Below are 26613 nucleotides of genomic sequence, written 5' to 3'. Positions count from 1 at the left end.
GGGTCTTTCTTGCCCACTCTGGCTTTGAACCGTAGTCCTCAGATCTCAGTTTCCTAAGTAGCTAGGATTACAGCTGTGAGCAACTGCACCAGGTAAAAATGGGGGCTTTTTAGAAAAGAAAATCCACCTCTTCACCAGTGTCTAAACCTCAGATATTACTATTAGAACACTTCATCTTCACCTCATTTCATCAGACATTTGTAAATTTTCTCTTTTCCTTCATGTTGGAATACTGCAGTCAATTATCAACTCACCTGGGGGACTGGATCAATTGTATGATAATTCCTAGCACCTAATTTAAGAACTTTTACTTCAAAAGAAATGAAACCCTCATTTGGAATAATTGTTTTCTCTTTTTATTACAAATCTGTGCTTGATTACTTCCTAATGTGATATTGGACTTCCTAATAGAGTGATGAAATTTTCTTCTTTTCAACCTCTCCCACATGTGGTCAAATATTTAAGAATTCAAAGATTTGCACTGATAATTGATTAAGCTGACTTCTAAGAAAATGTGCATTTCTGGAATTTGGTCTTCTGTCTTGTTCTTACATACACAAGCTTTCTATGATTTATTTGTTCTACAAGGAATTCTACTTTCCAATCTTTGTGTGACCAATTTTAGTCTCTCTGATCAGTCTTTCTGATCCTCTCTTTGGAGTCTCATTTGAGTCTACCTCATAAAAAATATATTAGTTATCAGCTAAATGAATCTCAGCTTCTGTTTTTTGCCTGATTTCATCTAGGCTGTGATAGCAACCCTGCCTGGCTGTGCTTAATGGAGTGTGTGTGTGTGTGTGTGTGTGTGTGTGTGTGTGTGTGTGTGTGTGTGTGTGTGTGTTGTTTTAGATGTCAAGGATTACTATTCAAGATAGTAGTTTCTCTGGGCCCCTGTGATCCCCTGGCCTAGAGTCAATTGGTTTTTCTCCTAAAGATACAAAGAACAACTGACTAAATTCCTGTTAATTGTCTCAAAATGAGGCAATCAGGCATCCTTGCAAAGCCATCAATAATGCTTTGTAACCACTTACAGAAGTTGTCTATCAAAATGGCTTTTCAAGGTTGACTGTGAAAAATGTTCATTTCCAAGTAGGCACCATAAAGTAGATCACATTCCTGGGATCAGACTTTTGGAAGGAAGCTTCCCCTTCATTCCTTCTCTTATGATAGATCAAACCATAATATTCTTCAGTTGTGGCCAGCCTGGAGCACATATTCCCAAGAATATTCTGTAGTGTAAAACAGGACCAACTTTCAAAATAACGGTGTAAATACTTGTCTACTACAGACTGATTTATCTTGCTTTTATCTGTTGTTATTTTCATTACTTCGAACAGATGGATAATTTATATAGGGATTAGACAAAGGATTAATGGAATAAACATTCAGTTTACTTTCATAGATCCAATATAATACACTTAACCCGTAATGGACAAATAAATCCAAATCTAGAAACAATGTCATGAATATAAAATAAGTATATTCTGGCACACATATACCATCATCTACTCAAGAATTCAGTCTCTCTGTAAATATTTATTTGGTATGAAATAATAAAAATTTAATTAATGAATTTGACTTTTAAGTATTATCTGAAATAGTCCTCATGTATATAATTGTAAATAATTTTATAGATGTCACCTAGACAAGAATTTAACATTCATGTAGAAATCAAATTTCCTCAATTTAAGCTATATGAGAGGGGTCATACCCTCGTGTACTATGTGGTGTGAATTTTACCACAGTGATGAACCCTTCCAACTAATACCAAGAGTCATGTGCAATAATTTATTATTTGATGTTAAGATGAGTGCTAAGTGTAGAATACACTTTGAATTATTACATTAACTCACAGAAATGAAGCAATATGATATGTTATTTGTTTAAATTCTAATGCTTCTCAATTTTACAATTCATTAAATATATTATTAAAATTATTTTCACTTTCTTCTTTTCTATAGCTGCTGAAATGAAAATTATATATTAAACATTCAATATTAAGAAATCAATAATAAGTAAACTATTATTAAAATGACATACTGTTAAACTGTGATTTGAATTATACTTCTAACAAATTGTGATGTAAGCAAGTCAATAGAATTAAGGGTGATCATTTTTAAACTTAGCAGCTTGTTATTATTTTTTTTTTTTTTTGGGTCCAATCGTGGGGCCTGAACTCTGGGCCTGGGTGCTGTGCCTCATCATTTCAGCTCAAGGCTAGTGCTCTACCACTTGAGACACAGTACTACTTCTGGCTTTTTTCTTTTTGCTTATGTGGTGCTGAGGAATCGAACCCAGGGCCTCAGGCATGCAAGGCAAGCACTCTACCACTGAGCCACCTTCCCAGCCCAGTAGCTTGTTATTTGTTTCCTAATTGTGTCATTTGTTATTCTTGGTCCAAGTCATCGCTTCATCTTAATTGTTTAGTTTTCTATTTTATCTCTATTGGTATGCTGATTGTGCATTTTGTTTTCCCTTTTTAATGATTGACATGAAGCTGAAAATCTGTATGCTAGTTTATTACTTGCTATGTTAATGTAAAATTACTGCTTTCCACAGCTGTTCTGCTCTATGATACTACAGTATTTCCCCCACTGCCATCTCCTGTATTGCTGCTCTCATATATTTTATTTTATTTTTATTTAAATTTTATTGTCAAGGTAATACACAGATAGGATATAGTTACATAAGTAAGGTAATTAATTTATTTCTTTTCTAAATTACCCCTATTTTTCTCCCTCTTTACTCCTAATGCCCTCCCCCAAGTTTACTTACAAAATATTTTCTTTTGAGTACTACTGTTGCATAGGTTCCCCCTTTGTCCTTTGTCTCACCATTTAGTTTTTTTTTTTCCTTTCCCTTCCCTAGTTCAGATCAACATATTGAAAATACCCAGGGTATCAAAATCCAATACAGTGACTACAGGGGATTAATCATAGGTGGGGAAAACACAAAAGGATAAAAAGAAATCACATAGTACATTAAGAACAACAATAACAAAGAACATGTCTTGGAGTTCATTTAACTTGGAATCACCTTATACGATCATATGTACATAGCTATTGAGCTATTCTGCTCATCTAATAAGATTATCCTTGATGTACACAATAATGCTCCCCTATTACCCAGTAATCCTACTTCTGGGCATATAACCAGTTGATCACAAACAAGGCCACAGTAAAGATACTACTATGTATCACAGTAATACTTACCAAAAATGACACACACACACACATACACACGCACACACTTACAGATAAACACACGTGGAAAAATATGCTTGCATCACAAAGAATGTGAACACCTCATTTGTAAGGAAATGGAAGATCTTTGAAAAAATCATATTAAGTGAAGTAAGCCAGACTTAAAGAAACATAGGTCCCATGGTTTCCCTTATTTGTATTAATTAGTTTACATCAAGGATAATCTCATGTATTTTAATTTGACATTTTGTCTTATGTTGAGTGTGCAACATTATTGCTATATTGTTTGTTATTATTTCTGAAAATAGGCAGGTATACTTAAAGAATTACATTCATCTCATCCATTATTGAAGGAAGAACAACTAAAAGAGTAACCACTACTAGGAAGAACAACTCCTACTTACTTAGCTTCATTCCTATGTAAGGCCAATGTTGTCCCCTGTATCCTCATGTTGTACACTACAACTCTATACCTGGTCATAATGTATATCTAGTATCTTATGCATTTTGAACTAAATGCCCCAGAAGTTCCACTTTGCTTTACTTTTAAAAAAAAATTCTGTCTTAATGTTTGAGGATTGTGTGTGTGTGTGTGTGTGTGTGTGTGTGTGTGTGTCTTTACAAAGATCAGAACATAACATTTTTCTTCATTTCGAATCCATCTTTCAGGTCATTTTAAGTTGTGGCTAATGGGAGAAGTCTCTTGTTTTTTTAATGATGAAACAGAAAAAGATATTTGTGCATGTACCAGAGTTGCTTTATTAGTGTAGTTGAACACTGAACTTCGATTTATATCTTGGCTGTTGTTGTGAATAATGTGAATAACAATGAACTACAGATATATTACGAGTTACCCAGAGAGAAATAATCACATGATTGGTGGGTCAGATGGTATTTCAACTATGATTTCTTTAAAAAACTTCATACTACTTTCTACAAGGAGAATACTAACCTGTATTTTGACCAAGAGTGTAGAAAATTTCCTTTTCCTCACACTCTCACCAACATTATTACCTTTTATATAAAAGGTAATAAAGGGCAAATTTTTACTCTCTTCAGTACCCCAGACTGGCTTAAGACTGAGATCCAACCTCCTAAATGCTTGGAATTACGAACCTTTACCACCACACCTGGTTCCTTTGATTTTTTTTGATAAGAGTTATAATAGTTATAAAGTAGTATCATAGTAATTTTGAATTACATTCTCTAATGACTTCTGCTCACAATGCATTAAGCCAGCACAAAAGTTATATTAAACACAACTGTGTAAACCCACTGGTGATATAGAGGGGTTTATGGAAAACATGTCTATTCAAACTTTTGTCCATTTTTAATCAAGTATCTTGTTAATCTCATTTTTAATCTCTCTATACAAAAATAATTAATTCAAGGTAGTAAAAAGGAAAAATTAAGCAACTCCTAACATTTTCAATAACTTGATATTGCTTAAATCATTTTCTGTTTATGCTTGAAACTATATAACAATTTAGTTAGGCCTTTTACATAGCTATATGTATTTCTTTTATTTTACATTGATTGCTCTTTCCAAAGCCTGCCTGTCTAATTTTGGTTTCTTTCGGTTTTAAGTAGTTCAGATTTCAAACTGAAGAATAAATGAAAGTAAGCAAACAAAAATACAGTTCCTCTCATCTGGTAATGCCTCTACAAGAATGAGAAAAGAGTTCATCATCCTAAGGACCTTTAATTCTTAAGATAATATTTGCTATAATGCTAATGTTATTACCATTTTAGTGTTTGGAAAAATTGTAATTAAAGGCACTAAGAGCATGGCCCAAGACACACAGTGAGGAAGGAAATGAGTCAAATTTCCAAAAGTCTTTCAGCAATACACAAAAGGTAAGTAAATTCTCTCCATTCTCTGGTACTCTCAATTCAATATTCATATTGTCCAAGAAATAATAGCATAGCAATTATTTTCCATGGTGATTGTTTTCTGTTACATTTTGTCTTCAACACAGACTGTGTTTGTGACATTGGGTTATTATGCACAGAGCTAAGCTTATAAATTATGGTCCAAAGAGAGGCAAATTTCTTCTGTCCCATAGTTCCATTATCTGTTTTACAAAGTACTAAATCTTTTAAATATCATCACTTACTGTATTTTAAGAATTCAAGAATGAAAAAATTCACATATAATCACTCCAAAATGCTTTAAAACTAGATGATAAAACAGGCCTCTGTGAAGTAAATTTTCTTCTACTTTTAAAATTATTCTGAAAGCCTTGTGCTGGTTTGTCACACCTGTAATCCTAACTACTCGAGATACCTACTCAAGAGGCTAACATCTGTGGATAACATTTGGAAGCCAATCAGGACAAAATAAATTCATGAGATTATTTTCAAAAATTTTAATGAACTAGCAAAGTGCCAGGAATGGAGATGTAGCTTATATAGTAGCTCACCAATCTAGAGAGCAAGACGTAGCGAGATCTTTAGGCCCTGATTTCAAACTCTGAGCATGCTAACACGTAGGAATTCACACACACTCACTTTTTCAAAATATCTTCATATCAGTGTTTTGCATTAATTTCTTTGTTAATGATAATATATGGGTAAAATAGGCAAAATAAACTCTTCCATCTCAAAACATTTTTATACTTTTTTTGTAAAAATACTGTACAAAGGGGTTACAGTTACATGAGCAAAGTAATAAGTACATTTCCTGTCAAGCTTTGTTACCTCCTCCTTTGTTTTTCCCCCACCATTCCTTCCCTTCCACCTCCACAAGTACACTCCTCACAACCCCAAGCCCCACCAAATGTCCCCAGCCTAAATTGTAAAGTTCGTTTTTCAAAATAATGTCTTGTGCATCTATTGTTATACAATGGGTCAAACTGTATTCCTATTTAAGCATGTTGTTTTTTTCCCTTTCCCTCCCCAAATTAGAGAAGTGTATATACAAGATGCAGGTGCACCAACATCAAATAAAGTGAAAACGAAGGTTATACTGTTGGGGAGGAACGTATAAAAAACAAAAAAAATCACGTTGTACATTATAAATATGTGAGAAACAACAGCAAGAAAGAAAAAAAATTGTGTCTCTATCTTGGGGGTCACTTAGCTTAACATCAACTTATTTAGTCATATACACAAAGCTTTTCAACATTTCTGCTTATCCCAGACATATACTAGTTATTGCAAATAAGGGATACCATGGGACCTATGTTTCTTTGCACTTGGCTTACATCAGTTAATATAATTTTTTCCAAGACTTTCCATTTCCTAACAAATTGGGCGATGTCATTCTTTCTGATGGAGGCATAGAATTAATATATAGACATATATATGTATATATATAGTATATGTGTGAGTGTGTGTTTGTACACACATATACACACAGAACATTTTCCTTTTTTGTTTTTTAGAGCAACTTAGTTTTCCACCTACATCATTTTTTCAAATGTTTTTATTGTGATTACATGGTTACATAAGTTCCCAAATTTCACAATATTGTGGGATAGTGATGCTTAGTTAAAGTCACAAACATATTCTAACTTTGATGGAGCAAATTGTCTATCATAGTCTACAACATTTATAAGTTCTATGAGCTTTGCAATAGAGTTATTTCTATATATATATATGTATATATATATATATATACTTCTTTTGTTTTGAAATATGTATATTTTTTGTTTTGTATAGCGTCAGCTATTCCCTCTTTCCCACTTGTTCCCTCCCTCCCTTCAGTGACATGGAATTGCTTAGTTTATTTTGGTCAATGTCCAGTGCAGCTGATGGATCCCACTATTGTATGTTTTTCCCTGATTCTCTCTAGTCTTGTGTCGTCCTCTGGTTTCCCTTCAGTGTGCACATATGATCAGCAAAATGTGATTATTTAGTAGTGATTCGACCAGATGAGTGGAAGTTCTTGGTTTCTTAAGTGTTGTTAATTTTTTCATATCACCTTACATTTTGGATTTAACATCCACTTATCATGGAGACCATGTGCCGTTCGTCTCTTTGCTTTTGGCTTACCTCGCTCAACAAGATTTCCTGTAGCTTGATTGATTTCCTTAATAATGCCATTATTTTGTCCTTTCTAATGGCTGGAAAATATTCCATTGTGTATAGTTACCACAGTTTTTGGATCTACTCATCTTTGGTGGTACATATGGTTTTTTTTCATATCCTGGCTATTGTGAACAGTGCTGCAATAAGCATGGAGGTGCATGTGTCCTTGAATATTAGTACCTGTTGTTCAGAATAGATGCCTAGAAGTGGTATGAATGGGCCATAAGGAAGGTCAATATTTAGCTTTCTGAGGACTCACCAGACTGATTTCCAAAGTGGTTGTGTAAGTGTACATTCACACACACACACACACACACACACACACACACACACACATACACACAGAATGTTTTCTTGATCATTCTTCTACTGAGGGGAATCGGAGTTGGTTTCATATCTTAGCTATGGCAAATAATGCTACAATAAACATTGTTGTGGTGGTAGTTTTAGTATGGACTTGTTTCTGATCATTTAGGGGAATGCCCAAAAGTGGGATTGCTGTGTAATAGGGGAGCTCTATGTGGGGTCTTTTGAGGAACCTGCAAACTGCTTTCCAAAGTGGATGAACAAGTTTACACTCCCACCAAGAATGCAGTAGGCTTCCCTTCTGGCCACATCCCTTCCAGCATCTGTTGTTGTAAAAGTATGGAACGATTCACTAATTTGCGTGTCATCCTTTTGCAGGGACTATGCTAGTCTTCTCTGTATGTTCCAATTTTAGTGTATGTGCAGCCAAATTGAGCACAGAACATTATTGTATATATAAAGTGTAATTGATTTTCTTAAACTAGACAATTCAACAAAAAGTAAGTTCAAAAGAATTGTGAAATTTTAGAACCATTTATTTCTTACATAAGCACACATTTAAGAGTAAAGTCAAGATTGACATGGCAAAAACAAAATAATTCCAGGTATTTGTTGTTCATGAGATGTGTAGGAAGAGGAATTCAATTATTCTACACAAGGCACCTGTCCTAGTGATCATTGCAGCAAATGTTAAGGTTTGTTAAAAGTTTTAATGATTTAAATATGTTTATTTTTGGGATTTGCTTATATATGATAAAATTAAGACTGTTTGGCAGGTCATAAAATTTTTTGATAAAGTATATAATATTTCTAGTAGCATGTACTAGTAAGTATGTACATTTCAGAGTTTATAGAAACTTTACTAATGAGAAGTTGCAAAGACTGTTTAAAGAAGCAGAGTGAAGAGTTAAGATTTAAAGTACACAGTTTCTGTTAAATCTTTAGGGCTCCCTTACGTTATATGTTAATGATGAACAAATAATTATAAAAGCCACATATAAATGATGAGATGAACTATAAATAGTAATCTTAGTGGGTAAATTTAAAGGTTACTCATAGCTTTACCCAGTTTTACATGTACAGGAATATGAGAAAATAGTAAAATCTACTATGTACACTTCAAATACTGAAAACCCTGGTAATTGTTTTGTTTTTTATTTTAGTAATCATTAATATTTAATTATTTTCTTCTTCATAGCATTTTTTCCTTGTAATATATTAAAACATTTTGTGAGTCATCATTAAGAGGTACTTTGAGAATATTATTGGGATGGCCACACCATTTTTCATAGGTGCATGTGAATTTACAAAGAGCAAAACTAAAAACAAAATATTGATTAAAATTTTTATCAAGTAGAGTCTGAATCAGTAGTGTTGATAAATGTCCACACCTAAAATCTTAACCCTAGTCTGAAGTAGTGGTATTACAGAATTGAGGCCACAAAATTGAGAAACTGTGTTTTGTTTTGTTTTTGTTTTTTTTGCTTTGGTTTTGTTGGTTGTGGGGGTTGAACTCTGGGTCTTGGGTACTGTCCCTCAGTTCTTCAGCTCATGGCTAGTGTTACCACTTGAGCCACAGCACCACTTTCATTTTTTCTGCATATGTCGTGCTAAGGAATGAAATTCAGGACCTCATTCATGCAAGTCAAGCACTCTACCACTGAGCCACCTTCCCAGCACCTGAGAAACTGTGATTTAAAAAATCATGTGAACAATATTTGCTTTCTCCTTTGGGTTGTATAATGAAATATGTAAACATATTTTTATATTTTTGTGAATTGTCATACTTCTAAATTTATACTAACTGCAGCCAATTTATCCTTTTCAAAGTCAAGAAATATTTCTGATAGTTTGCTTCTGTGAAGACTGTTTTTGCATTTATAATTTCTTCTGAATCATTTTTATTTTTTATCAAAATCACTTAATATTTTATGTTGATGAGTTATCATACATCAACTACCTTCAAATGTACATGTAGAGTCTCAATATAGCAATATGAATATTCTCATACAACTCGTTTATCTGTTACGCACTTTAAGTATTATGATATTTTTCCCTCTCTTGCACTCTCTCATTTCTGCTCTTTCTCTTTCATGCTCTATGTCTGCTACTTAGATTTTCTGCTGGTCTACTATTATCCGTCAGGATCCACTGGTTTTGTGGGGACATGATAGGGACCATCACTTACCCTTCCATTCTTTAAGAGTTATAACAGTGACGTGAAATTATTCTTTGCCATTCTAAATGGCAAAACAACAGATCTAGGAATTCCTTTTCACTTTAAGTACTATTATAAATTTTATCTCATATGAATCATTGAGACTGATAAGATACTTTTAGCTTGGGACCTAAAAGCAACCTTTTACTTTTATTATCAGTAAGTAACAAAAACAAAGTATCCTATGGAAAGTAGGCTGAAGTTGTTCACAGGGATGAAAAACAAGGTAATGGGGGAAGTAAGTACAAAGGATATCCCTCATATAGCACAGATCCTTAAGAGCAGTTTATGATGTACACTTTGTGATAAGCACAATGTGCTGGGAACTGTAGATTAAATCACTGAACACCTGATATTTATTTACATATGCATATATGCGTATATAGGCCCATATATGTACACATGAATGTTACTATACACACAAATACATACATATGTACACACATGTACACATGCACAAATGGAGAAAGACACATAGATACAGCCAACAAAAGTTTCACTAGTTGTTGAATATGCCTTTGACAGAATGCTTGGTAACAAATGTGTTGAAGATATATTTGTCTCTAAGAGTTCTTTTACCACTCCTCTTATCTCTTACAACTGGTAGGTTTAGAGAGATTTGACTTGAAAAAAATGCAGTACAAGTGATAGCAAGTCACTCGGAAATCTAAATAAGTATAGGTCATATGGTGTCTCCCTGCTCCCCATGGAATGCTTACTCTTGTAGTCACTCTCAACAGCCAAAGTAGTAGGATTATTAAGAATAAAGTTATAAGGCTTTAAATGGCATCCTTCCTTGGGCTCTTTTCCAACAGCCAGCATCAATTCCTAAGCAGATGAGTGACTCCCCAGAAGACGGGAGCACAGGTCAAAATTTAACTAACCCATATGAAAAGTTTAAAGTGAGAAATGCTGACTGAGGTCGTGCTGATGTCCTGGCCACTAAAATAAGAAAAAAAGAAAGTTTTTTATGTATTAAAATTTAAGAATAATTTGTAACCTGTCAATAAATGTGTAGAACACAATTATATCAACTGACAAAAGATGATGTGCATTTCATTTATGTGATTTTGGACTTGGAAAGTGTTTTTAAGTGTGTCTACACAAGTAGAATCAGCATGAAACAAGCCAGCATTTCTTCATTTAAGACACAAGGAAAGGATACAGGTTGTCCCATTGTAACAATGAGATTTGCAAGATACTATTAGAGGGAGGTGGACGGAGGTGTTGTGGATGTGTGAAGGTAAGGAATAGTAGGGGAAATACAAAGGAGGTGGTAACAATGCTCAATAAGAAATGTACTCATTACCTTACTTATGCAACTGTAACCCCTCTGTACAGTATCTTTACAATAAAATATATATTAAAAACATACTAGGAAATCTGTACATATAGCAAGTTGTATTTGTCACTCAATATAAGTAAAGTATTAGTTTTAGGACTACAGGCATACTAAAATTTTGGATGTTCAAATTCTCTACATAAACACAGTATATTATTTTCATTAGAATCTGCCCACAACCTAGTGCAGTGTGATTTCTGTGAAAATTTTTACTACATTCTATGTTTGTATACATTCTATGTTTGTAGTGGAAAATAAAATATATTCACTATCAACAGATACAAATTTATTTCAGATAATTTTTGTCTGCATTTTGTGGATGGAATTGCGAGAGCTAATTTGAAAAGCACAAATTTAATCACCAAGAGCTATCTTCAAGATGTAACAAAGATATAATACAGCATCATTGAATGGTATGGGACTCTAAGGAGAAGTACTTCAATTGAAACATTATCAGAAATTGTAAGCAAGCAAAGACTATTTAGAAATGCAGCTGCTAGATTTCTCATGGAGAGCTTTTATAACATTTGAAACACAAGTCAGAACCTCATGGAAGTGTAGACAATTTTCCTTCACCTTTCTGTCAATCTTGGTCATTATCAATCATAATATAGCTAATCTAGAATAATCTTGTAATAAGAAAATGTTTATGAGAAGTGGAGGAGAATGGTGGAGGAGAACCTGGAGGCTAAACAATCTCTCTCACAGAAAGCAGTTTTAGTGTTCCAGCGAACAGTACTAGGCTAGAGTATCACACTGTGTGCCATCACAGTACAGAGTTTGGCTAGAGAGGGAAAATCCAGGGAAGGAGACAGATCTGAGCAGTTGCTGTAGCCATGGCTGAGGCAGCTTTGGTGGGGGCCATAGTCACTCCACCATACATACAACAGAGGGGGTCCAGGACAAAGGCACCAGACACAGTGGGTGAACAGATTTTACTCAACACCAGCAACAACTGAAAAGGAGCAAATGAGTTAAACCATCTTAACAGGCCCATATCAAGCATTGAAATAGAAAAAGCAGTAAGAGACCTCTGTTCTTAGAAAAGCCCAGAACCACATTGATTTACAGCAGAATTCAACAAGGTTTTCAAAGCGGAACTCATCAAAGAAAGAGAATTACACACCCATTACTTTGATGAACATTGATGCCAAACTTCTCAACAAAATTTTCGCCAAACAATTCAACAATTCATCCAAAAAATTACATACCATGATCAAACAAGATTCAGTTCAGGGAAGCAAAGCAGGTTCAATATATGCAAATCAATTAATTAACACCATTTTATGATGAAGTTTCTGCATAAACTAGGAATCCAGGGCATATTCCTCAAAAAAATAAAGGCTGTATATGACAAACCTGTAGCCAAATTATACTAAATTGTCAAAAAGTAAAGACATTTCCTCATAACTCAGAAACGAGACAAGGATGTCCACTCTCTCCACTTCTCTTCAATTTACTATCAGCATGCCTAGCTACAGCAATAAGAAAAGATGAAAACATAAAAGGGATCCAAACAGTGGAAGATGAAGTAAAACTCTCTCTCTTTGCAGATGACATGATCTTGTATTTAAAGAATCCCATGGACTCCACTCCCAAATTACTCATGCTGATTCAAAACTATGGCAATGTATCAGGGTATAAAATTAACCCTCAAAAATCAATGGCTTTTCTGTATGCCAACAATGAGAAAAGAGTGGCTGAAATTAGAAAAGCAACTCCATTCTTAATAACCCCACAAAAAATAGAATAGCAATGAATTAACCAAAGAAGTAAAGGATCTCCATGATGAAAACTTTAAAAACCTGAAAAAGGAAATCAAAACAGACCTTAGAGAGTGAAAAAACTCCCTTGATCCTGGATTGGAAGAATTAACATCGTGAAAATGGCAACACTTCCCAAGGCTATCTACAAATTCAATGAAATACCAATCAATATTTCAATCTCATTCTTCAAGGAAATAGAAGAGGCAATCCAAAAAATCATATGGAAGGATAAAAGGCAATGAATAGCATAAACAATCCTTAACAGAAAAAACAGTGCTGGAGTAATATCAATACCAAATTTCAAACTCTACTACAAAGCATTAGCAAACAAAACAGCTTGGCACTGGCACAAGAACAGAACTCAGGACCAATGGAATAGAATTGAAAACCCAGAAATGAGCCTACAGACCAATAGGCACCTAATCTTTGATAAAGGAGATAAAAATAGAATGGAAGAAAGACAGCCTCTTCAGTAAAATGCTGGCAAAACTGGTTAATCACTCATAGAAAACTAAAGCTAGATGCTTATCTATCATCCTGTACCGAATCAGAAAAAAATGAAAAGAATACTTAAAAAGACCAAAAGTTCAGAAGAGATAAACACACACACACACACACACACACTCACACGTACACACCTAAAATAAAAATTATGGGAGGAAAATAAAATTAATAGAAAACAATTTTAAAAATTAAAAATTTTTTAAAAAGGTTCAAATAAGGGTTCTTTGATTGCAACAATGAGATGTACAATTCATTATGTCGAAAAACGAACTTAACACCTTTGTTGGGGGGTAGGGGAGAATAGGTGAAGGGAGGGGAGAAGTATGGGAAGGGATGGAAAGGGGAAACAAGGAGGCAATAATGCTTGATAAGAAATATACTCGTTATCTTGCTCATGTAATTGTAACTCCTCTGTACTGTATTCTCACTATAAAAAATAAAATTAAATTAAAAAAAAGAGTTCTTTGATTTTTTTTTGGTGGGGGGATGGGGGCAATGGTACGATTGTGTATCTCCCGTGTCCATTACCAGTCTCTTGGTGGAGTCTCTGGTCAGCTTGTGGTGTTTGGTTTTCCTGTGGCTTGATTGTTTTCTTAAGTCAGTTTGTTTGAACAGGCAGAAAAATGCTTTGCCTAACCCATTGTTTTGTGATCCTCCTCCCAGGCTAGTTCAGTGGGAGGTAGATTTGCTTTGAGTATCCCAAAAGAGGGAGATGGGAGTTTCCTCTAGATTGGAGACGCTGTGATAAGACTAGGTTATGGGTAGAGTTGAGGCCTTTCAGCAATCAGTAGCTTTTCCTTGTTGGGCTAGCTCCTGAGACTCTCAGAGAGCCCAGCTTGGAGCCATTCTCAGGGTTTATGTTTACTGAGTTTTAATTGTTGTCTAGGCTGCTGTAGGGAGGGGCAGCCTCTGGCTCTGTTTACCCAGTGATGAAAGTCACTCCTCAGGGGGCAGATTTTTCTCTGTCTGGGCTAGTTGACTTTCCCATGGGTGGAGCTGAACCTGGCAGGTCAGGTAAGGTTCCTGTGACCTCCTAAATGACTCTTTTGTTTTCTTCCAAGGCCTGAGTTGGAGCTAGTTGCTCAGCCTGGCCTTTGTTAGTATCAAAGACAGAGATCTCCAGTGGTAGGGAACATGCAGCCTTCCCTCCTCTGCTCCCTGAGAAGGAATGAGGAGATGAGGGTTCTACTCATGCTAGAGTATTGTTCCTGGGCAGTTTCTGGTCTGTGATCTGCAGGATGAAGATATCTGCTCCTTATCAGTTCTTGCTTGTGTTGGGTAGAATCCGCTTGCCCGCCACATCTGGTGCCTTTGTCCGCTATTCCCTCTGTAGTTATGGCTGCCAAGATTGTCTCTGCTACCAACTCTGCCACTGCAGCCATGGCTAGTTGCATGTGTTCAGATTTGTTTCCTTGCTTGGATTTTCCTTCTCTGTCCAAACTCTCTGTATTGAGATGAAATACTTGGTGTGTCTCTGTAGCCGAAGACTGTTCACTGGAATACTTAAATGCTTTCTATGGGAGAGCTTGTTTAGCCTTCAGCTTCTCCTCTGCCATCTTCCCCCGAATCTCATGATTTTTTTATGTGTTTTTTTTAGGGAAAAATGTCATTGGTGTTTATATTTTGTGTTGGCATAAAATGAGCCTACTATTGTCTTAATTTAATAAAATAAAACTCTCTGAGCACTGGTGGCTCATGCTTGTAATCCTAGCTACTCAGGAGGCAGAGATATGAGGACCTCAGTTCAAAGACAGCCCAGGCAGAAAAGTCGGTGAGACTCTTATCTCCAATAAGCCACTAGAAAACCAGAATTGGCACTTTGGCTCAAGTGGTAGAGCACTCACCTTGAGCTGAAGAGTGTAGGACCACTGCCGAGGCCCAGAGTTCAAGCCCCATGAATGACCAAATAAACAAAATAACAACAAAAAAACTCTCTGATTCTATGACAGCAAAAATTTTGTGGGTAATGGTTAAGAGCAGGTTGCCATTCCAAAAAAAAAAAAAAAAAAAATATATATATATATATATATATATATATATCACCCACCAAAAAAAAGGAACAATAGGAAATATATAGCAGGAAACATAAATCTTAATGGACGAACAGTCTGTCAGTTTGTTTTAACTTTTTATCAAAAATGAAAGTAATACTTGATAATATTTTATTAAGGCATTTAAATTTCTTTGACCTTGACATTTAACATTCTTTTTAAAAAGAAATTCAACAGGTGACAGTGTTTTCTCCTTACTTTTCCAAAGAAATGATTATTTCATCATTATAGTGTATAGCACAATATAACCAGAAAGCATTTGTTAAGGAAAAAAAAATTCCCATTATTTGTTTTGCTTGTCTGTATTTAAAGCTGCATACCACATCTTACCCACCCTATTGTCTGTTTTCTCATTTGAAACATTTCAGTAAATGTGTCAGCCAGCAAAGTTTTACAAAATAGCCTGCTTTCATTCATTGTGCTTTCCAAAATATATCTCACAAATGCTAACAACAAAACACAACTTGAAACATCTGTGGATTTTTCTACTTATGGTGCAAAGTAATCACTTTCCATAATCCCTAGAATCAGCTCTTCACAGGCATTAAATGGTCTTTCACTTCCATGTTTTAGAAGAGCAGCATGTTACAATGGTGTACATGTTAATTTGTTCACCACATCTGGTTTGTTTACAGCAAGGACTGACTTCATGGAAGATGGTAATAGATGAGTTGAGCAATTATGTAGTTTAAAAAGGCTCTGAGTTGGGGATAAAGAATATCCATTTTTGTGATTAATATTTAAATTTAGTTCTATAATGTATACACCTTCAATTTTCTGGCTAACATGTTCTACATACTAAGTATTTTTAAAAGAAATATTGTACGTTGTTTCCTTGGTGACAACGTAATTGGAAGACTTAAAATTTTCCTATACCATGGCCATCTGAAATGAGATGGATGTACTTAGGTTAGCATAAACAAATTTTGGGACAGCATTAATGTTTGAATCTTGGATGGGATTTGATTGGGAATTGTGAAAGGCTTTCATAGTATGAGAAGAAAAACAAAAGGCCATACTAATACATTCATTTGCCACATTGTTTTATTAGTATATTGAAACACACACATATAAACACACAGATACACATTATGAAGACCCAGTCAGTCTGAAAGAAAAATTTTTAATGGGAATTCCCTAAAATATTTAGTCTGCTGAGATCTGATTAGAATTTACAGAAATATCTATTGGCTTCCACTCCTAGACAAGTTATTATCATTGATGAAGATGTTGCCATTTGAATTTAGAATACCCCAGAAAGACCTATGTGTTAAAGAAAAATGACATTCCAATTCCTCCCAGACTGTGGAGCATACCTGAATAGTTCTTCTGTAGATTAAGTTATTCAGAGTGAAACTCATGAGAAAATAGACTCTCATCTTCTTTCTTCTTCTATCTTTTAATCATTCTAGGTAAAAAACATTTCTCTTTGACATACTCCCCTCCTTGACATTGTCTTGTCACTGGCCCCCAAAGCAATAAAACCAGCTGAACATACACCGAAACATTCAATCTTGTACATCTGAGTAAGCCTTTCTGCTTAATAAGTGAACAATATCACTTATTATGGTATGTTATCAAACTAACCCAAAGTTCTAGTCTTTCTAACAATGTGGAGTATATTAAAATGTGCTTCATTATAAAATATCTAACTCCATGTTGTATATTGTGTTTTTTTTTCTGTTGATCCTAGCGCTTACAATTAGGGCCTAACTGTAAAACAGTTTGCAATAAATAATCACATTACTTTTATGATTCCATAATTTTACTTGTTTTCCTACAAATTTATAGAATAGTGTAGCTATGGAAATCAATAAATATTGAATTTTGATATCAGATTATCTATCACTGCAAGTGTTGTCAAAATTTATCTACACTGAAATGATTGCCATTGATATCTTTCTCAAGATTCCAAATGTTTATACTTTCAGCTGACCTTTTACAAAACTCATACCCCAAACATAATTTTTAGTTTGTTCATGCAATCTTAAATATATGGCACAAAAAGTTAATTAACTTTATTTGCTGTCACTAATGGAGTATACCTAATAGAATTAAGTATATACCCTCAGGGAAATAAGATATTTCCTTCTAAATCAAGACTTGCAGGCAAACAGACAGACACCCACACCCACACACATACACACACCCACACACTCTCTGTCTCTCTCTCACCCACACACACACATACTTACCACTCTGACTCAGGTTAGGTTCCAGACATTGGGTATCAGACAATGATCTATTAATCAAACTTTCTTGTCCAGACATAAAATACATTAATAATTCCACACATATAGAAACACCAGATCATTCAAAATAATGAGAATATTTAACAGAACCACCCCGCTCTGAGCCATCTACTCCCTGATTTCATTCACTCATTTCGATGCATTTTTCATATCATAATTAAAAATCTTTTTGTATCTCTCTGATTAGCAGAAAATATGTTATCATATAAGAGAAAAGGTAGGTAAAATTATTTTTTGCATATGAAATAATGACATTCCTGAGGATAAAACATGCCTGTTTTTCAGTTTGGTTGCCAAAATGGAACTATTAGATCTTCTGAGTATTTAACTTTATACCTGAACCTTCAAATTTCACTAGGATTTGAATTGTGTTACTTACAACATTAATGTAAAATAAAAGCATTACTAAATATAAAGAAAATTATAATTTTATCACACTTTAATCCCTGAATTGACTTTATTATAAAAACAATTACATTTATATAACAAGATAAACATCCTGAAACAAATTATGAGGTATGGAAACAGAAGAGTCCGTTTTTTGTTTACTGTATGTTGTTGTTATTTATAGTTTGTGATGATTCTGTCTTCTTTACCTTATGCATGGTATATTCATTCTATGTCTTCAGGAAGGTGGGGGTGGGCACAAAGCTTTAGGGAAAGGGGGAAAAAATGAAGCAGTGAAGTTCCTTGAACATTGATGAAAGTGAAGTATTTAACACATGGGTGGGGAAAGAAGTGAGGGAATGGGAAAATATGAGGGAACTGAAGACATTTCATAAAAGGAAATGTACACATTACTTGACTCATGTAATTGTAATACCTCTATAAATCAATTTAATAACGGTAAATTTATTTTAAAAAGGCAAACAAAATATTGTTTCTTAGAATCTTACAAGTATGTTTTGTTCACTGGTTTGAGCTAGTTGAGTCTATCTCTGAAAATAGCTACATTTACATTCATTGGGCGAATTTTTGAGCTACTGGTATATAAAAGTCAATTATGTTTGTATGTTTTTTGAGACTGATTCATTTATTTCTTTATCTAATTTGTATAATTTCTATCTATCAGTTTTTGAATTGGCTTGTTCCTGTTTTTCAAGGACCTAGTGGTGCATTATTAGTGCTGATTTAAGATTGTTCTAATTTGTTGATGTACATACTCAAATCTATAAATTTTCCTGAGTATTGCCTGTGTTCTTGTGTCCCATAGGAGGTAGTATTTTGTCTGTTCACTTCCACTGAATTCCATAAACTTGGAACTTCCCTCCATATGTCTTCAGTGACTCACTGATGATTTGGAAATGTGTTACTCAGTCTCTGTGAGTTTCAGAATTTTTTGTGATGCCTTTTGATGATGAGATCTAATTTGGTCCCATTGTCGTCTAACAGGATATAGGGAGTAATTTCATTTTTATTTTTGAATTTTCACAGATTTTCTTTCTGATCTAAGATATGATCTATTTTGGAGAACGTTCCATGAGCTATTAGGTATAGCTTGTCAAAACAAGTATTTGGTTTTGATTTTTTGCTAGATTTTGACCTGGATGGCCCGTCCAGAGGTAAGAATGATGTGTTCAAGCAACCAACAATGTGTTTGGATGTATGCATATTTTTAGGGCAAGTAGTATTTGTCTGATTAATTTGAGAGATCTAGGATTCAGGGCATTTATATCTAGCATTGTTATATCCCCCTGATGGAGAGTTTCCTTCATCAACATTTAATGTCCTTTTTAGTCTCTTTTTACCTTTATACCAATTTTAATTTAAAGCCAATCTTGTCTAATATTAATATAACTACTCTGGCCTGTTAATGAGGTCCATTTTTAGTTTGTAAAGATGATATACAGAAGGGATCCAATTACATAAGTCAGATAATGAGCACATTTCTTTTTCAACAATGTCACCTCTTCCCACATGTTGTCCCAGTTTTTCCCTTTCAACCCCCCTCCCCCCTAAGTTGTATAGTTCATTTACAAGGTAGTGTCTATTGAGTGGCACTGCTACATTTGTTTACACTTTGTCCCACCATTTCTGTGTTTCCCTTGCCCTTTCCAAACTTATATATAAGACCAAAGGTGCAGAAATTAAAACAAAATAACAGCATCCGAATTCAGATGGAAAAAGCAAAATAATAAAAAAAAACTCTCATTATCATTTCTTGGAGATCAATTTGATGAACATTATTTTATATGATAATATTCATATAGCTATTGATCCTTTGTGATCCTCTCCAAAGGGCATCCTCCTTTGATCTCACTGTATAAATGTTTAGAATCCCATGTAATTTATCATGTCCAAATGTAATGTTTTCTCTTTTACCATCCAAGTGTGTTAAGTTGTAGAATTAGAGGCACATTCTAATACAACAAATGAGGGAAATCGGGCAACCTATATTTCTTTGAGTCTGACATTCTTCACTTAATATAGGTTTGTTCCAAGTCTTTCCATTTCCTTATGAATGGTGTAATATCACTTTTTCTTTGTGAATAGAGTTGCATCATACTTAAGAGTTTCTTCATGGCAAAGGAAAAAATTAGCAGGATATATAGAAAGAGAATAGAATGGAAGGAGATATTTACTAACTAAGCATTAGACCAGGGTTTACATAACTAACCCATATTTAGAGATCAAATAAACGCTCAAATCAACAAGAGCCCTATTAATATATGGGATAATGACTTAAAGAGAACTTCTTAGAAGAAAAGTAAAAATGACAAATAGACATATCTCTCTCCATGAAAGAAATGCAAATCCAAACAACACCGAGATTCTTCTCACCCCTGTTACAATGTCATTATGAAAAAAACGAACAATCACATTTACTAATAGGGATGTGGTCCAAAGGAAACTCTATTACATTGTTGGTGGAAATGTAATCTTGTTCAACGACTTTGGAAAACATTATGGAGGTTGCTCAAAAACTGAATAGAAAGCTACCTATGATCCAGCAATTCCACTTATGGGCATTTATCCAATAGAGCAGAAACAAGGCCACACTGAAGCTGCCAGCACAATCATGTTCATTGTTGCATTATTTTCTGTAGCCAACATATGGAATCAGCCTAGATGCCGCTCACTCTAGTGGGCAGGGACATTACCTTCTAGTAAGGAGGGTGTTACTGATAAAATTGGTCAAAACATGATTCAGTTACATAATGTTCAGATAAATGTCTAATGTTTGACTTGTGAAAACATCCTGCTTGGGGAACTACAAACACTCTTAATGCCCTTAAAGTGATCATGCTTAGTTCCAGGGCCTCAATGGACACTCTAGTTAATCTTACGATATGATTGCAAATTCAATCTTGGAGCAGACACTCTGTGTATGTCTTCCAATTTTGAGTCTACCCAGATTCAAATTGAGACTGAATAAGTGAGGTAAATACTGTGGTGATTCTGTCCACAAAAGGACTACTGCTATGACTGTGTGGCAGGGAGGCCACACAAGAGGTCCTATTTGTGCTGTCATAGAGCTCAGAACCCATGTGCATGAAATTCATGATAGGTCAGCAAAATGTGATCCGAGACAACTTGGAACACCTTGTTGCTCGTCTCAAAAGCAAGAGCCTATTTCAAAAACACCTGAAACTGATCAGCTCCATTCTTTACAGGTCAACTACCTGGGGAAAATTGGACATTTCTGGGAAACTTACCTGGATGTAGTGAAGGCCAACCCTTTGAGATGAGCAGTAAGTACAAATCATAGCCAGGAGAAATGTCTGGTGGTATTACAGGAGACCACTATTGGAGATGTTACTGACCAAGTGGACTGGAAACTGTGCTTTGGTTCCATTGCCCAATCCACACCTGACCTTTCTCAAACACCTTAAATTAAGTAAGGAGAGACTTCTTAGTTAGCGGGTCATTCAAACTTTATATTTGCAAATACAAACTACATATTTACAAATTTCATATTAACTTAGGAGCATCTGAAAATTTCCCAAAGAGCTTAAAGCTAGAAACCAGAAAAAGCAGCTTAAATTAGTTTTATTCTGTTGCTCTCGACAATCTATGATCTCCATATTTGAATTATTCCAATATGTGCTTTTATTTATCAGCAAGATTTGTTTATTGGAAATGCCACCGTGTAAAAGTAACTAGGAACTACTGGTAGGATTCCATGGGAAAAATTGGTCTAAATATAATACTTGACCAGATAAGATTGTGATAAATGAAATGAACCCCAACATAGGGGCACAAGTGTTTTTTTCATTTCTTGCTGTTGATTCTAACATATTTATAATGTTCCATGTGATTTTTGTTTATTTGTACTCTGTCCCCCCAAAAATGGCATAATCCCTCTTTCCAATGTTTTTGATGTTGGTGCCCTCCATCTAGTATATACACTTCTCTAGTTTGGGGAGGGAAAGGGAAAAAACAGAATACTTAAATGGGAATACAGGTTGACCCATTGTAACAATGAGATGCACAAGACACTGTTAAAAAACAAACTTTACAATTTAGGAGGGGTTCGGGGGGAGTGTATAGGGTAGTTTTGGAGCTAGGAGGTTAAGGATGGTAGGGGACATATAAAGGAGGAGGTAACAATGCTTGATAGGAAATGTATGCCTTACCTTGCTCATGTAACTAACCCCTCTGTACAGTATTTTTACAATAAATATATAAAAATAAAAGAATAAATATACTTCAAAGGTAATCTGTGTGGTGGTTGGAGACCAATGATACAGAAAGACTTACAAGGATTGAATACGGGAAACAAATTACCTAAAAACTGAGATGATGCTGAGTATAATCCTAAATGCTCAGGTGGCTGAATTCTGAGGATATGTGTTTGAAGCCCACCCAGACAGGAAAGATGAGACTTTTATTTCCAATGAAGGTGCAAAAAAAGATACTACTGGAGTTGTGGCTAAAGTGGTAGCCTTGAGTAAAACTGCTCTTGGACAATGCCCAGAGCATGAGATCAAACCCAAGACCAGCCCCCAGTCACTTATAAAAAAGGTTGTGTGTCTGTGTGTGGTGGCAGAACCCTTTACTAGTTTCATGATAGAGCAAGCATTTTAACAATGATTCATGGTGTCAATATTTACCTCTTTATTAATTGTTTTCATAGTAATGTGTGCATGGGTGCTTTATCTCTTCTATAACCGGTTTTGTTCAGTGACTGACTGAAAAACTGCCTTAATCAAACCCTTTTTAAAATCAAAATATATTATTGAATACTGCTGAATAGAAAAGTCAATTATTATTGTTTGGAAGAAAAGAAAGAAAAATCAGATGGGAGAATTGTAGAAGTTAAATATTGAAGTGCTTGACTGATATAAGCACAGGCCTTGTAAAGGTAGTCAAAACCTTACCAATGCTATTTTAGAGAAGTGCTAGGGGCTAGAGGCATGGCACTAGTAGTAGAGCACCAGTTGGGTAAAAGGTGGTTATTTTTCATATGGTCAGGTGTTTGGATTTGGTTGACTATTAAAGCTTTTGACTGGCTTGAAAGGGGTCAAAAGTTTGAGCCATCATTAAAGATGATCCCAAAGCTCAAATTCATGGGAGCTAGAGTTGGGCTGCCTATCCACTGTGCTTATTCAACTTGGACATGCGACAGGATGCCTTCTGCAGGTGTAAACTTTGCCATACTGAGATGGTGTTTGTAGGATACCTTAATTGCTCCTGGTATTTCCAACACAGATCTTCTGTGCCATTCATGAGGGATCCTAGAAGCCCCTCATAGGAGACACATTCAGCCGCCCTGTTGAGTCAACTTCCTGGATGGTCTAAACATGCCATCCTTGGTAGCTGATAATGGAACTAGGTATAAAGTTAATCTGCAACATCAGGAAGAGCCACAAATAGGCACCCTCAGAAGCAAGCAACCTCATGAATTGGCCTTGGTAGACAAAAATGAAACTATGTATCCTGCTTTGGTACTTGCGTCTTTGTAGGGATGGTGTGTGAGAGAAGTGTCTTAGATTCAGGCTCTTAAATTCTTTCTAAGAGTCTTGATTTACAAATTCATTTGTCCACCTAGGAAGAATGAAAAGTTGGAGATGGAGTCATCTCTGAGAAGAATGTCTAATAACGTAGTCGAGAAAAGGGAAGAACAAGAAATACAGTCTGAAGGGCAAAGTGTACCAAAAAATCTTACTCCCATTAGAGCATGTCTTTGTGATTTAAGAATTCTAAACCTAGGAAGCTCAAGAAAATTGGAGCTAAAAAGCCTCCCTCAGACATGCTTAATATTGTCTCCTTTTAGGGAGAATGTGGGGAAAGATATGAAAATATGTGTTAAGGCTGATTTTTATTTTTGAGCTTAATTTTAATGTTCACTTGGTAAACTTAATCCACTATATCCCTGTCTCTGTGTAAATACCCATCAACATGAAATATAAAGTGATTTTGATAAAAAATAAAAATGACTCAGAAGAAATTATAAATGCAAAAACAATCTTCACAGGGCTGGGATGCTGGCTCAGTGGTAGAGCGCTTGCCTTGTATGCATGAGGCCCTGGGTTCGATTCCTCAGCACCATATAAGCAGGAAAAAAAAGCCAGAAGTGGCGCTGTGTCTCAAGTGTTAGAACTTTAGCCTTGAGCTGAAGAGGTGAGGGACAGTGCCCAGGCCCAGAGTTCAGGCCCACAACCTGACCAAAAAAACAAAACAAAAACAAAAAAACAATCTTCACAGAAGCAAACTCTCAGAGATATTTCATAACTTTGACAAGGATAAAGTGGGTGAAGTTAGTATATATGAAAAGTATGACAATGCACAAAAACATAAAAAGATACTCATATATTTCATTATATAACCCAAAGCAGAAAGCAAAGGTTGTTTAGATGATTTTTAAAACCCAGTCTCTTAGGTACTGGGAAGGTGGTTCAATGTTAGAGTGCCTGCCTTGCATGCATGAGGCCTTGGGTTTGATTTCTCAGTATCACATAAGCAGAAAAAGATGGAAGTGGTGCTGTGGCTCAAGTGGTATCACTAGCCTTGAGCTGAGGGACAGCATCTAGGCACCAGAGTTCAAGCCCCATGACCAACAAAATAAAAATAAAATCAAAACAAAACACAGTCTCTCACTTTTGTGACCTCAATTCTGTAATAACGCTGCTTCAGCCTAGGGCTAATATTTTAGGTGTGGACATTTATCAACACTCCTGAGTCAGACTCTATTTGATCATTTTTAAATACATATTTTGTTCTTAATTTTCCTCTTTATAAATTCACATGCACCTATAAAAAATGGTGTGGCCATCGCAGTAACCTTCTCAAAGTACCTCCTAATGACAACTTACAAAAAGTTGTATTATATTACAACAAGGAAAACAATGCTACAAATAAAGGAAACCAATAATTAAATATTAATGATTAATACAATAAAAAACGAAACAATTACCAGTGTTTTCAGTATTTGAAGTGTACTACAAATTAGATTTATTATTGTCATATTTCTTTACATTTAACACAAGAATTTACATTTCCACAAGAATTTTATAGGCTATAAGTAGTGTTTAAATCACCCACTAAGATTACCATTTATAGTTCACCTCATAATTTGTATGTGGCTTATATCATCATTTGTTCCTCACTAACATAAAAAGTAAGGAAGGCCTACAGTTTTAACAGAAACTGTGTAGTTAACATAGTCAACTCTATTCTGCCCCTTTACAGAAAGACTTTGCAACTTCTCATCAGTAAAGTTTCTATAAACTCTGAAATGGACATACTTAGTAGTATTTATCTGCTACCATAAATCTTAAATACTTTATAGAAAAGTATTATGACCTGCCAAACAGTCCCAGTTTTGGCATATATAAGCAAATTCCAAAAATTAAATATATTTAAAACATTAAAACTTTTAACAAACATTAACACTTGCTGCAGTGTTCATTATGACATGTCCCTTGTATAGAATAATTGAATTCCTCCTCCTACACATCTCTTGAACAACAAATATCTGGAATTATTTTGTTTTTGACATGTCAATCTTGACTTTATTCTTAATTGTGTACTTATGTAAGAAGTACATGTTTCTAAAATTTCACAATTCTTTTAAACTTAGTTTTTGTTGAATTGTCTAGTTTAAGAAAATCAATTACAATTTATATATAAAAAAATGTTCTGTGCTCAATCCAGCATCACATACACTAACATTGGAAAGATACAGAGAAGATTAACATGGCCCCTGCGCAAGGAAGACAGGCAAATTCCTGAAGCATTCCATCACCCAATTTGTGAGGAAATGGAAAGACTTGGAAAAAAATTATTAAGTGAAGTAAGCCAAGTCCAAAGAAACATAGGTCCCATGGTTTCTCTAATTTTCAATAACTAATATATGTCTGAGATAAGCAGAAAAGGTCAAAAGTTATGTGTACATGACCAGATAAGGTTATGTTAATGGAAATGAACCCCAAGTTAGGGACACAAGTGGGTTTTTTTCTTGCTATTGTTTCTCACGTACTTATAACGTACAGTATGTGTTTTTTTGTTTCTTTATATGTTCCTCCCCCATGCTACAACACCTGTTTCACTGTATTTGAAGTTGTTGCGCCTACATCTTTTATATACTCTCCTCCTCTAATTTGCTGAGGAGAAGGGAAAAAAAACCAAAATGCTTAAATAAGGATACAGGTTGACACATTGTAACAATGAGATGCACAAGAAACTATTTTGTAAAGTGAACTTTACAATTGAGGGGGGAAAGGGAGGAGGTTAATGGACTTGTGGAGGTGGGAGGGAAGGGATGGTAGGGGAACAATAAAGGAGGAGGTAACAATGCTTTTTAGGAAATTTACTCATTACCTTGCTCATGTAAATGTTACCTCTCTGTACAGTATTTTTACAATATGAACGTATAAAAATGTTCTGAGATGGAAGAGTTTATTTCCTTTATTTTACTCATATAATATCGTTAGCAAAGAAATTCATGCAAAACGCCGATATGAAGGTATTTTGAATAAATATGTGTGTGAATGCAC

General features: G+C 34.9%; 1 non-coding gene and 1 pseudogene across 1 annotated transcript; one reads left to right on the top strand and one right to left on the bottom strand.

Annotated features, from left to right (window-relative positions):
* Positions 1-7874: 7874 nt before the first annotated feature.
* Positions 7875-7980, bottom strand: LOC122098212. The gene has a single exon (XR_006145688.1). It is a non-coding gene; the product is annotated as a U6 spliceosomal RNA (small nuclear RNA).
* Positions 7981-25758: 17778 nt separating this feature from the next.
* On the top strand, positions 25759-25871 carry LOC122098185 (annotated as a pseudogene).
* The last annotated feature ends 742 nt before the right edge of the window (positions 25872-26613 follow it).

Source organism: Dipodomys spectabilis, unplaced genomic scaffold (genome assembly GCF_019054845.1).
Source record: "Dipodomys spectabilis isolate Male_0828 unplaced genomic scaffold, ASM1905484v1 ptg000463l, whole genome shotgun sequence".
Classification (NCBI taxonomy): Eukaryota; Metazoa; Chordata; class Mammalia; order Rodentia; family Heteromyidae; genus Dipodomys; species Dipodomys spectabilis.
This window is presented reverse-complemented; position numbering and strand designations above follow the sequence as displayed.